The sequence below is a fragment of the Engraulis encrasicolus genome, chromosome 14 (genome assembly GCF_034702125.1).
Source record: "Engraulis encrasicolus isolate BLACKSEA-1 chromosome 14, IST_EnEncr_1.0, whole genome shotgun sequence".
NCBI lineage: Eukaryota > Metazoa > Chordata > Actinopteri > Clupeiformes > Engraulidae > Engraulis > Engraulis encrasicolus.
Genome location: NC_085870.1, coordinates 37,592,980 through 37,606,291, shown reverse-complemented (window position 1 = coordinate 37,606,291; position 13,312 = coordinate 37,592,980). Strand labels below are relative to the sequence as shown.

The following is a 13,312-nucleotide window of genomic DNA, read 5'->3' as shown; positions in this document are numbered from 1 at the left end:
GCAATAGTTTTATAGGAATAGTACGGTATAAAAAACAAGTCTTTGACTGCTCTCCTTGTGGTGTAATTGCAGTACAGATTCGCTGAAATATAAACGCCCGGTTCCACATGTCACGTGTATTAAGGCTCACCTGAACCAAGTTTAGAACCTGTCTGGCAGCCACTTGCTTACCAGACTGATACATGGGTTCTTAAATCTTGTAAGGCGGTATTACTTCCCTACCCTAGATGCTTTCCAGGTTGATGTTTGTGTGTGTGTGTGTGTGTGTGTGTGTGTGTGTGTGTGTGTGTGTGTGTGTGTGTGTGTGTGTGTGTGTGTGTGTGTGTGTGTGTGTGTGTGTGTGTGTGTGTGCTCCCCCGGCAGTAAATGGAGACAGATAACATGAAGCCCAGTCTGACCTTCAGAGACCCAGCAGGTTACACTGGCAGGTCCAGACACATCTTTTAAAAGATGGCTCATTTCTTCAGACTACTTGTTTCTTCTTCACATATCCAAAGCAATCTTGAAAACTTTTCACCGGCACATTACTCCTCACACATTAATATAGTAAATGAATACAATCAAAAATATCAATATCAATATCAATATCAATATCAGTGTCAAGTTAACCTGTATGCCATCAACACTATATAAGGTACCGGTATTGTAAATGTCATAATCTGTATAAACTGGTAAATCAATACTGTACATAACCAAACCGTAATCATATGGCTCTTTTGTCAGGAGATATCAAGGACATCTTTGATTGGTTACCTTGTCTCATTTAGCGATTCATAAATACTGCACTACAGGGCAGATTTAAGCAGTACAGGCAACAATTTTGAAAATGGGGTGCAAGCTGTAATTAAGTCCTTGATTTAGACAAACTGATCTTGGTTCATGACAGTTCAAGGGTAACACATAATCCGACTTATCACAAGGCACTGACTGACCCCCACGGATTCAAGGAATTTAGTTGAGGATGTTATTGTGACTATATAAGTGCAGAGGAACAGAATATATGATCATTAATGTACAATTTTGAGGACAGCTTCAGACATTCAAGTTCAATCAACTTCATGAAGAGCAGAGAGACACTCACCTCCCTCATGAGGTTGAGGAGGCTCAGGAATGGGCTGACGTCATATAGTTACACGTAAACAAGCTGAGAGCTGAGGAAGCTCAGATGAGGCTGGAAACAGGAAAAAAATAAAACAAACACACAAAAAACCCAATTAATCAAACAAGAAAACATAAACCAATAAAACCTAAACTAATAGAAAAACTAATTCTGCTCAAATGCAATGTGTCCATGCATCCTGTAATCAGCCTTCTGTTCTATAAGCAGCATTATAATTACGTCCGCCAAGTAGGTTATGTGATCGCCTGGGTTTGTGTGTGGACTGTGTGTGTTCGTTCACTGCTATTTCACGGACTGCCACAGGGTGCGCGAGGTGAATTGAGCACTGAGCACACTGGTGAATATCCCCTACTGCCGCACTCTCACGGCCTCACACAGGGTCGGTGTGTATAGGGGATAACGGACTGTCTTGCAACGTTTTGGATGCCAGCTGCCGTTAAAACTGGATCTAAATAGGGTTTCTGCGATGAACAGTCAACACTAGAGCTCATTTTATTTTGCGTGCACCCTCAGAGTTCGTCAATGCCAAATGCCCGCTGATGCATCAAACTTCTCTGACATTCATGAGCCCCAAAAGATGCGTATCCGACTATTTGATATTAAATAATCACAGGAGACTATGGGGCTTGCCTGTCCAGAGAACAGAAGCGCTGGCAGCTTGGATTGAAATAGCTTTAAGCCAAAGATATACCCACATCGTGGGGGAAAAACACTCGTCATATAGCCTTTACGGCCGTGAATGATGTAGGCCTACATGTCGTGCTGCGCTGATGTTACACAGAAGTTCTGAACAGGCCAGCGTCTAAGACTCAGTGCTTTTATGTTTCATTACGCTATTCATCTCGGTCCACGCATGTGGATGTGCATGTCTGTTAGTTCGTTTTAAGTTTAAGAACCATCATCCATTAATAACTGTACTGTATTCTTAAGGCTTGCAAATGACAGAACACTGCCATGAATGTGTCATTTTGACATTTTGATAGCAGGAATATGTTGACAAAGGCTAGAATTGCAATCTATGACCTGCCTTGGCGGAGGTGCGGTCTCTGAGCACTTTTCTAGTTACCATTATTGCTACGGTTAAGTAAATACTTTCTATACAAATGCAAATGGATGTAAGCCTTGATGCATCTAGTTTAATCAGGCTATGTAGCTATTATAGAGTAGCACACAATATTTGGTGAAAATCCACCCACCCGACCAACCCAAAAGTAGTGACCACGCAAAAAAACACGGATGAATGCATATATTCTATGGCCCAAAGTTTAATAGGCCTACCTGTATTAAATTTCCATTTGTATGTATTTCCAATGTAGAATTTGACCTTTAAACCTTAAATGTACAGGACAGTGAAGAAATGACAGGAAACAAGATAGAGTAAGACGGTGAAGTGCTGGGAAATTACTTGAATCTGGGTCCCCACCAGACAGGTGCACCAGCGCGCTGTGCCACACCCACACCTGAATTCGATCTCTGATGTCACCCAATGACAACACTATAGGCCTGACCACAAAATGAGATACATAGAATAACCATCAGCTGTGTTGTGCTGTACTCAGTATTAGCAACATCTGAATTATAAGGCATGGAAGGGAAGAGAAGAGATTCCAGCCCAGAATAATATGCAAAAACTACACAAAGAATTGAAGAATAGAGACGTATGATGCTTGCTGAAATGGCCTTTTCCCCTTTAAATTGACATCACATTTAGGGCTATTTTAAAGGATTTACATGTGTACTCTTGCTGGAAACTTGCAATAAGATCCTTGTAATACTGCTAAGCCAAATCTAATTCAGGCCCCAGTGCATTGCCAGAAAACTGAAAGAGTATGCAAAGGCACCCGTTTAGTGGTACACAACGTCTTCAGACTGTATTTCATTTTCAAATCCAGAGCATACCAGACAGTAAACACAGTATCAATTAATCATAAATAACAACAATCCCAAGTGGAAACCAGAGAGCAGCAAGCACATGCCCAAATCAAGTAGGAACCGATTTGCTGACTGGGCTCAAGTGAGGATACATAAAGCCGCAGCCTCGGAGAAGTCCTGTAACAGAGTATCACACTCATACTCATGCAAAGGTCTGGGAGACTCTTCAGACCAATCATGCTGATGGAAGCCACAAGGTAAAGAAACATTGATTATTTAACCATTATTTCATTATTTGGTCTCTTTAGAGTGTTTCTTTTGTTCACAGTCCCATGGTATTGCCAAGAAATGCTGAAATGAAGGGCTTCTGGTCTGTAGGCCTCTACCTCTGCAAGCATGAGAGAGCAAACTGAGGCCCAGACTGAACCCTTTGATGAAACAGGTGTGTATGTGGCTGGTGACTAAAGGCATCATGCCATTACAACTTGAAATTAAGGAACAGTCAGAGCCTTATGGCAGTGAGGATAGTGAGTCAATGTCAAATGACCAGTGGTTTGGATTAAAGGATAAGTCTCTCAGGATAAGTCTCTCAGACCCTTTTCTGAGTTGCCTGCAATGTAATAGAATGATTCTTACCGTAATGTTGATGTTTGCCTCTGTCTATTATTTTGTTCATTTTGCATTTTGTCTCAGCCTACTTCAAAATGTATGGTTGTATTAAATTACTTCTCTATACTGTTTATAGTGTAGCGTTACGGGTCCATACATATGCAACTTTCACAAAAGTATGATTGCTCATGAAAATGCAGCATATATGTATACAGTGCATATTTCACAATATATATCACTAGTTTGCCCTTTGATTGGTGTACAGGAAAGCATGTTTGATAGCTGCCCTCAGTCCTGGAATGCTTTAATTGGAGATCATGCCGCATGAGATTTACTCCTAGCCTCCTACAGTGTTGCCAGATTGGGTTTCCCAGGGCTGGTTCTAGTCCATTTAGTGCCCTAGAAAAGTGGTTCTTAACCTGGGGTGCGGGCACCCCCTGGGGGTGCGCCAGAGATTCCAGGGGGTGCGCGGAATTTTGTTTGTGTTTAGGTAATGACCAAAATTGAGCTGGGAACATTTTAATTAGGTCAAAACAAACCAAATGTATCATGTTTTGGTCCCCATTTGGTGTCTAATGCGAGAATAATTAGTAATTAATCACTTAAATCATCTTTTACACGTATACCGTGTAGAAGTTTGGGAGGTTGGGGGTGCGCGGCTTAACTTGGGCACAGGTAGGGGGGTGCTTTAAGAAAAAAAGGTTAAGAACCACTGCCCTAGGCGAGCATGCCCTTATCCTTTGTGCATTTAGACATTAGCGTCTGATCTGACTGAATACAGATCTATTACCTACATATACGGAGTGCCCATGACAACATTGTCAATGTAAGGTCTAATGTTTTATTTGCTTTCTAATTCTGTGGGACCTTTGGGCTTTATGGTGCCCCCGAGATATTTGGTGCCCTAGGCGACTGCCTTTTCTGCCTATGCCTCACGTCAGCCCTGGGGTTTCCTGCCTCCCTGTGTGTATAGAGTCGAGATAGTGGGACCACTAGTGAAATGGAGGAGCATGGAGAGGAGGAGGTACAATTCGAGAGCCTTCGCGCATGACAAGAGAATGAGCAGGAGGGATTAAATCTCAGAGAAGGCGGGAGAAGTAGGCAGCTTTCAATCATTCCCCGGTCTCCTCCCAAATTGTTTTTTAAAAACATTTTCTTTTTGTTGAGGAAAGGATCATCATTGTGAACACAATTAATGTGTATATGAATAATTTCATGTAATAGTTTTATTGTTATTCAATGTTTGACAAAAACATTTGGACATTATAATTAAATGATATTATAATTATGGCAGAAACATATTGACTAGGGGTGTAACGGTATACAAAAATCACGGTTTGGTACTCGGTTTTTGGGGTCACGGTTTGCTACATTTTCGGTACAGTATAATTATATTAAAGGAAAATACATTCAAGCTGCTACTTTGGGTCGGAGATTTCAGTGTAAGAAATAGAACTTTTCTCAAAGTCTCATAAAGAACAAGCCCCTACACCTGGTTTTTTTTTCTTGCATTCTCTCTCAGTGTTCTGTATGAGCCACTGCATGTAGTGGCAGCATAATGTAAAAACATGAACAAAGTTGCCTGTCGAACTACCTTTCGGTACAGCACTGTTCGGTTCGGTACAGGTCTGTTCGGTTCGGTACAAATACAATACAGTGTACCTTTACAGGCCTAATATTGACATAATTAAAAGAGGTGCTATTACATTTAAATCCTGTTTGACTTTGAAGCGTACTATGATAACTTTTTTGTTTTTTTTGCATTTAGTGTAAGCTAACAGGGATGAGCAAAAATACGCCACAAAGTATTTCCAAATACAATTCAACTAAAAGTCAAACGCACTATATAAGTTACAAAACACATTTGTAGTGGTTTATTTTGCATTTGAATATTTATTTTTCATTTTCAAAATACATATCGATCATCTCTAGGGTTGTGGGTGTGTTCTGATTGTCATGCCAGTAAGTCTGGCTCTTTAGTGTAGCCGTCAGAGCCCCAGTTTGGTATGCCAGAAGGTTTGCCGTCGAGTCCCGGCAGGGCAATTCTACTCTACATCTCTTCACTTCACAAACAGTGGCTTGTAAGAATTAACCAACAGTTAAATGAATGTGATGATTGTATTCAGTTAAACAACAACAAAATGTACTTTAATTCACACAAACTCCTGTATAACCATGATTTCCAATCATTGAATGCACAATAATGTTCAGATCTTGCCATTATGGTGAAGGCTGTAAAAACAATGGGCCACTTGTGTAACTTTCAGCACAACTAGCTCTTTAAAGCTTTTTTGCAAACTTCGCTAATGCACCAATTGTGGTCTTAAAGAACCATTTTGTGGGTGATACATGGAGCAGCATTAGTAATGATCTTGGTAACAACTTTGGTGCTTTGAATGGTAAATTGAATTATTGGTGGTATGTCACCAAGATTGGTATTTCTTAATTCGAAACACAATCATAATAAATAGGGAGGGTTTTTTTTTTTTTACTGGTAATTGTTTAATAAAAAAGTCACCTACAGGGGTTGGACAAAACATTGCACCAGTAAGGTGAAGTGTGAAGATTCAATTAGCAGGGTAAGACTAAGAGCACAGTTTTGCTCAAATGTTTGCAATGCACAACATTATGGGTTACATAAAGGAGTTCAAAAAGGAGAAATTCAAACAAATAATCATGTCAACCTTGATTTTACTGTACTGTAGATACCTGTAGCTTGTGGTTGATACAAAATATGAAAATGATCAACAACATTAAAGACTGAACTATGAGAGAAAAAAAATTAGGTAAAGCTCCCGGAGCTCCTGGAAACCTAATTTGACGCAAATATGATAAATAACAAATGGGAATCACCTTTGATAGATTGATTTTGTCCATAGGACATACATTAGCCAATGAATGAAGATAAGGGAGCTGTCTGGTGACACCCGAAATACAATTGTTTTCAAAAACAAGACCTCCAATAAAAGGTCATCTCAAAAGGCCTTGACCGCATCACAGGTATCATGACAGGCGTCACAGGTATCACAGGACAATGTTTAACCCTGTGCAAGAACACTTGGTTTGAGGTGAAGATCATGTGCACTCCAGCAAGAGAAAAACCCATAGCACACATCTAAAAGCACAGTGATGGTTGAACTTTATTACATGCTCTTAGCCCAATAGGCAGATACACAACATATACATAAAATAGGCAGGACAAGAAAAGGAAGAGAAAAAAAAACAAGCAATGAAGCCAAAGCAAATACAAACATACCCTCTGTCGTGACAGTCTTAAAGGCAGTCATATCAATGCTTCCACATATGATTGATATCTGACAGAGCTGCATCTGGCACCTGGGAGAATTATTACAATACAGTTTTCAGATTTATCCAGACGACACAGGAACTTAAACATTAGCTTCCTCAAATAGCCTGTAAAGTACAGTACATAGTCCACTCCTGAGTCACAAAATATTTTACTAGCACTGCAACTCCTGGGCTTTTTCAGCAATACCCTCAGGCAGTCATTATATGTTACTTGGAGTTTACACAGGGTCTCTTTTTTGTAGGCAGTGGAATGGTTGTAAAATGAAACAACACTATTCTAAAATAGCAAGCAATGATTCCGGATGTAAATCCAGTTGAAAATCTTGGGGGGAATGTGAAATCTGTCATTAGGAGAAAGAATCCTACTGTATACTCATCAAGACAAGATGATGAAAACATTGCAAAGAAAGGGTGGGTTAAAATACAACCACACAATTGCAAGAGGCCCGTTGATGAATACAAAAATGTTTGGAGGCTGTCATTGCACCCAAATGCAACCAAATATTAAGGAGGGGTGCCAATATTTCTTTACATTTTTTCTTTGAAATTCATTTGGAAAAAGAAAAATCTATCCTAAATATCTTCGAACTTCCAATTAAAAGATCTTGGTGGTAAAAGTTGTGTTTATTTCCATTTATTTCTGGATATATTGCACATTTTGTAAATAAAATCAAGGGGTGCCAATACTAACAGGCACTAACTCTCAAATTGCCGCCAGTATGCAACACCTGCCGAGCTAATAAGGCAACAAAGGAAAGGTAGCAGAGAAGACAACTGTCCACAGGAGAAACTGACTTTTATTATTGTCTTTGTTTGTGTGTGTGCATGTGTGCACTTTCTCACGTGAGCCCTGCCACCCTACAAGTGGCACTATGCGGCAGCCTCCAGAGCTGGTGTGTGAATGTAAGAATGTGTATGTGTGTATGTGTATTTTGAAAGCGCTCTGAATTCAACTTCATAATTGTGATACTGTGCTATATACTGTAAATACATGTTCTATTGTTGTATTGTATTGTAAATAAAGTCTGGTTTCAAATACTCTATAAGCCGGTATGACCAATCCTCTGTGGTCATTTTACCTGGGGATGATCACCTTCTACAACATCTTGCATTGGTCTGCCCATTCACGGATATGGCTACTTTGAAACCATTTGTAAATTCAGAGCTCAAGTGTTATTAAGAATAAAGTCACAGACAATGATGAGTCTCAGAGATATTAATGTTGGTTTACTCGAGGTGCTTACTGAACTGCCTGACACATTACAGAATACAGTGTATTAGTGTGCTAGATTAGTGTAGATCACTCCGCCTATAGGGCAATACAGTCCCACAACATACCACAAGAAGAGCATGTATGGCAAGATGCAATAAGTGTTTCAACTAGCTGATGTGAACAGAGGTTTTGTCATGTCATCCCATCTTACCATGAATATTCAAAATTCACCAGTCAACACACAATGTGTTAACTGTAATCTTACAAGTAAGACACACTACAATGTCAATGCCTTCTTTGAGTCCTCATAATTTCATGTATTGGTCAACATGTTGTGCTGTTTTGAATAAGTCTGTTGGACCAATTATTTGTACCAGTAATAAAAATCTGAAAATTTGTCAATGAGTTGTTTATTAAGTTATTGCATGTATTGCAGTGATGAATTAAGCTACCATTGTCTGAATTAAGAACAGCTATTGTCTACTTTGGAGTGTGGTTGAAGAAAGAGGTCATTATTGACAGACTATGAATCAGGTATGGTACATGATATACAGTTATGAATATAACATGGAACTATGGCCTTCCAACTCCACAAGCATGTGACACCTTACTCTCATATTTCTTTATTAGTTGTGGCTACTTAAAATGTTCTACTTCATGAAGCAGGTTACCCACACAAATCACATGTGGAAATAAAAAATACAAACACCCCCGTACTAGACCTACTACTATAACTACTTAACTACAACTCATTTCAACCTTTACATCACATTACTGTATCTCTGAAATGATAACCAAGGAACCAAGCACCAGCACTTCAGGTGTTGTTCATGACATGCAGCCTAGGCTTGGAGACAATATTGGCTATTTTTAAATATAACTTTTTTGATATTCAATTTTTCATATTTTAATATCCCATAATTCATACTTAACTTGTGTTCGGATCGTGTTTCATGTTGTTGTGTACTTTGGAGAACCAGAAAAGAGCTTTTAATTCAAACAAGGTCCGTTTTTCATTGCAACAAGCATGCTTAAAAACATCTAAACACAACAATTAATCCAATTTCCCACTTGCCAAGTATACCAGAAAAAAAAACAATTGAAATGACAAATCAATTTTCTATTTGTGTCAGAAGATGGGGCAAGCGAAACAATGCACTGCAAAGCGTTACACAGACCAAACCACATGAGAACCATCCTTTTGTGAGATAAATTGAGTGACATAATCAAGTATGAATGTATAGTGTCCTACCCTCTTAATTAAAACGTTCTTAGTCCTTAGCCCTTTTACTACCACAAGACTCACTGAATGTTACGATTTAAATTACACTTCTTTGTTTAGTGGGCCCCTGATTTGTTCATAATAAGTCATCAGTACTTCTGAATATGACAATAATATGCAAAGCTTTTGTTGTGGCTATTTATTATTATTATTATTATTATTAATATTAATTTTATTATTAATAATAATAATAATAATAATAATGATAATAATAAAAACATATTATAACCATATTATGAACATTTTGTTTCTTTTACTGCATCATTCCATCAAGAAACTGATAGAAGGGGTGACAAAAGACTGATTTACTGTACACCCAAGAATCACCACAGACCGCGGCTTGAGTAATTTTGACGAATAAAAAAAATGACAAAACACAACAAAATCTCATGGGTAGAGGTGAATAATATATGCATATTGAAAGTAGGTCATAGAAACACTCACCTGCCAGGCAAAACATGAGCTTGAGGAGCATCATGAATTGGCTGACATCCCAGTCACAGGTCAACAAGCCAGATCCAAGAAACATGATGCTACAAAACAAAACATGAAAAGTGTTAGAGTATTCCTGTTTAAACCGAAATAGGCGCCGTATATAATAAAACGAAAGTACTACAGTACATGAACTAGCCTGTCAGAAAAAGATTTAGAATTTTCCAGCTCCCTCCAAAGCCTGTAATCGTGTTTGCACAAATTGACAGTAGACAGCACTGGGTAAAAAATTAGGTTGAACTCACATGCACAATGTTTTTACAGACTTGTCAGGGCTTGGAGTACAGTAGCATGAAAACAAATTGTCGGCGGGGGAATGAGTAAACATGCAGTACAAATAGTTTTGACCTCTCCGTGAGTAGTAAACATCAAGTATACTGTAGCTGCAATGAGCACTCCAAGACAAAGACGAAGACATGCTGTACACTGTTTAATAAACATGAGTGAGCTTGAAAAATATCAGTTTTTCTCCTTCAAACACCAAACTGAAATCAATCAGCGCCATTTAAAAATGCAACAAATAACATAAAAGTACATGCTGACTTAAAAATAGACCTATATTGTCCTTATAGGGAACGATGAGTGCAGCCTGAGACAAGCCTCTGATACAAAAATAACTGTAGCAATGTGGATCCAAACCTACTCTACTGTGACGTACGGAAGCCTCCCATCACTTTACTATTTGTTCTTGCAAGTCACATAATTCTATAGAACATGTCTCAAGTTGTGAAAACACCCAATTGAATGAATCAACACTTACTCATAATTAAACATCCTACATCAGTAATTTTATTGCTGTATCATATAGGATCTAATGTTTTCAGTCAGAAGTAAGGAACACTTGCCTTTCCACGTTGAAGAGGATGTTCTGCCTCTATGCTGCACTAACTAGCAGCTGTTGCAGCAAGTAAGAAACCCAGCAGCATCCCGTGACACACAGACCTTCCCATGCAAACTACATCTTATAATGCAATACACTTGTGCAAGTTTGAGAACGTGATTTAGTGAGATGGAAACACAGATGAGAAGCTGACCAAGCAGTTGACACTTTTACTTTTAGAAATGCACATCTCACATCACATACTCTATATAAATACATTCATTTGTCATGTATCAGTTGTATTGACTATGTTCACCTTAATATGGACATTCAGTGTACCGCATATTCATACAGATTATACTGTATTTTCTATGATTTCTATGATTAAATATAAATTATGATAGATTATTCAAGCACTTCAAAGACCAAGCACCTCTACAGGTAAATACGGTAAATCAACCCAGAATCACCAAAAGGTCAGCAAAGTTGAGACTTGGCCAAGGTTTGGAAATAAAATTTGCTCTGTAGCATCATGCTTAAAGGGACACTGTGCAGGAAATGGTCAAAAAATGTACTGCAACTATGCTGCTCATTGAAACCGGGCTGCCTATTGCCAAATTTGATCTTTACATGAAAGCTTACTAAGTAATAAACAAATATTTTCTAGTATGGCCCAAGTACAGTCATTTTTGCAGCTAAAAATGGCTATTTTTGGAAATTCAAAATGGCGGACCATGGAGAAGATCCCCCTTTTCATGTATGAAAAGTGCAATTTTTGCAGTCATAATGAACACTTAGAATTTGATGCTGGTAGTAAGTATTCATGAAAAAGGTCACATTAGTTAATGGGCTGCATGAATTCTGGAAATAAACAACTAAAAATCTCACACAGTGTCCCTTTAATGGCGAGATAAACATTCTCATGTATCACATACAGTTTCCGAAGGGGGGTCCTCTCAAATCTAATGGCAATGATCCAGGAGCAATCTCAGCAAATTGGACACCGCCATAGTACCAAGTTTAGAGCCTGTCACGCAGCCACATGCTTACAAGGGTGTCAGTGAGAGATAGAGTTGTGAAAATCAACACCCAATATCTCTCTTACACCTCACCTATCAATGCATGGAAATGCTTGGAAAATGTTCAATACATGGAAAAAAAATAATAGAAACGTTAATAGAACCAATCCTCCCAAAATGGTTTGCAAGGCAAGATACATTTCCAGCATTTTATATTTTCTCAAACATCTATGGCTTGCTGTCCATAGAACTGTATGGTAAAAAGTTGCTCTTTCTTGTCCTCATCTCAAACTCTCTAGCACTATCAACTGGTCAAAGTTGGAGGTGCATTCCACCTTGTAACTTTTGAACCATACTTCCAATTAAAACAATTCCTGGAATCCTTGTTCAAATAATACAAAAAACCCTCTCCTCCCCTTGTTTTTAAAATAATGATTTTTCATTAATTTCTACAAAACTTGATGTGAAGGATCTTTAGACCAATGGTTAGCCTAGCGAGCTAAGCCTCTACAGTAAAACGCTGACAGGTGTCTAGTGTAGCTCAGAAATCGTGTGGGCGGGATAATCATTGTCTGTCAAAATGCCTTGGGACTCAACGCCACGCAATAGGATGGCGCAAACAACCAATCACACTGAATCCCCACACAGCAAACTGAAGGGTGTGGACGGCAATAGTTCCAGGAGAGCTACCTAGCGGGGCAGCTGTTACTTTCCACCGGCACGCATACAGTAGGCAGCCGGCTTGCTTCAGACTCCCAGTCCCTCCAGCCCAGACCCAGTGAGATCGCATACAGCTGACGGCTGTTTGCACACATAACCCACTCAGTATCACGACACAATGTCTACATGGGTTAACAACTCGCATGTTTTGATCCTAAGTAACATTTAACGGCCGCAATGTCATTCTACTACACCTACAAAAAGTGGTCTAATAATAATAGCTTGTGACTGTCTAGTTCTGTAAAATGCTAACATTAGCTTACTCAGCCAGCTTAAAACATCAAGTGATTAAAATGATAATGTGGAGTGACCTATTTGCGTAAAATAAGTTCAAATGTACATTTTTACATCAATTCGTGGCAGCCACAACATTTATAATCACTCAGGCTATTTAAATTAAGCAAAATCTTTCATGTTGGAAGTCGCAAGGACGGCAGCCATTTTTCTTTGAAAATTTTGTAACTCCCACCCAAGCAACCCATATGCCCATTTTAATTGGTTATCAGACCATCTAATTTGTTTGATTCTGTCGTCATTAGGTAGCCCAGCCCCAATCTCGCTCCTCGCGATTTGATTGGCAGGTCGTCTTTCGATTTTAGCCTTGCAAAGCGACCAGACTGCCAAACCAAAGACTGCCAAGACCAAAGCGACTAGACTGCCCCCGGGAGCAAATTCAATTTGCGGCTGCTAGAGTCTTCTAGATTTCTAGGCCCCACATTCCCATGCATTAACTTATGAATGAATGGACAGATTTGCATAAAATCTTGTGTGCTTATACACTATAATATGTTACACAAACTGATTACATCAGGGGGGGACACACTTTTAAGACGGCCTAAGTTTAATATTTTAGTTT

General features: G+C 39.0%; 1 long non-coding RNA gene across 2 annotated transcripts; it reads left to right on the top strand.

The window, feature by feature from the left end:
* The first annotated feature begins 1,177 nt into the window (after positions 1–1,177).
* On the top strand, positions 1,178–7,028 carry LOC134462574 (uncharacterized). 2 transcript variants are annotated; one of them, XR_010037546.1, is made up of 2 exons: positions 1,178–3,249; positions 3,321–7,028. It is a non-coding gene; the product is annotated as an uncharacterized LOC134462574 (long non-coding RNA). The 2 variants fall into 2 exon arrangements; XR_010037545.1 differs by having other exon boundaries at positions 3,301–7,028.
* The last annotated feature ends 6,284 nt before the right edge of the window (positions 7,029–13,312 follow it).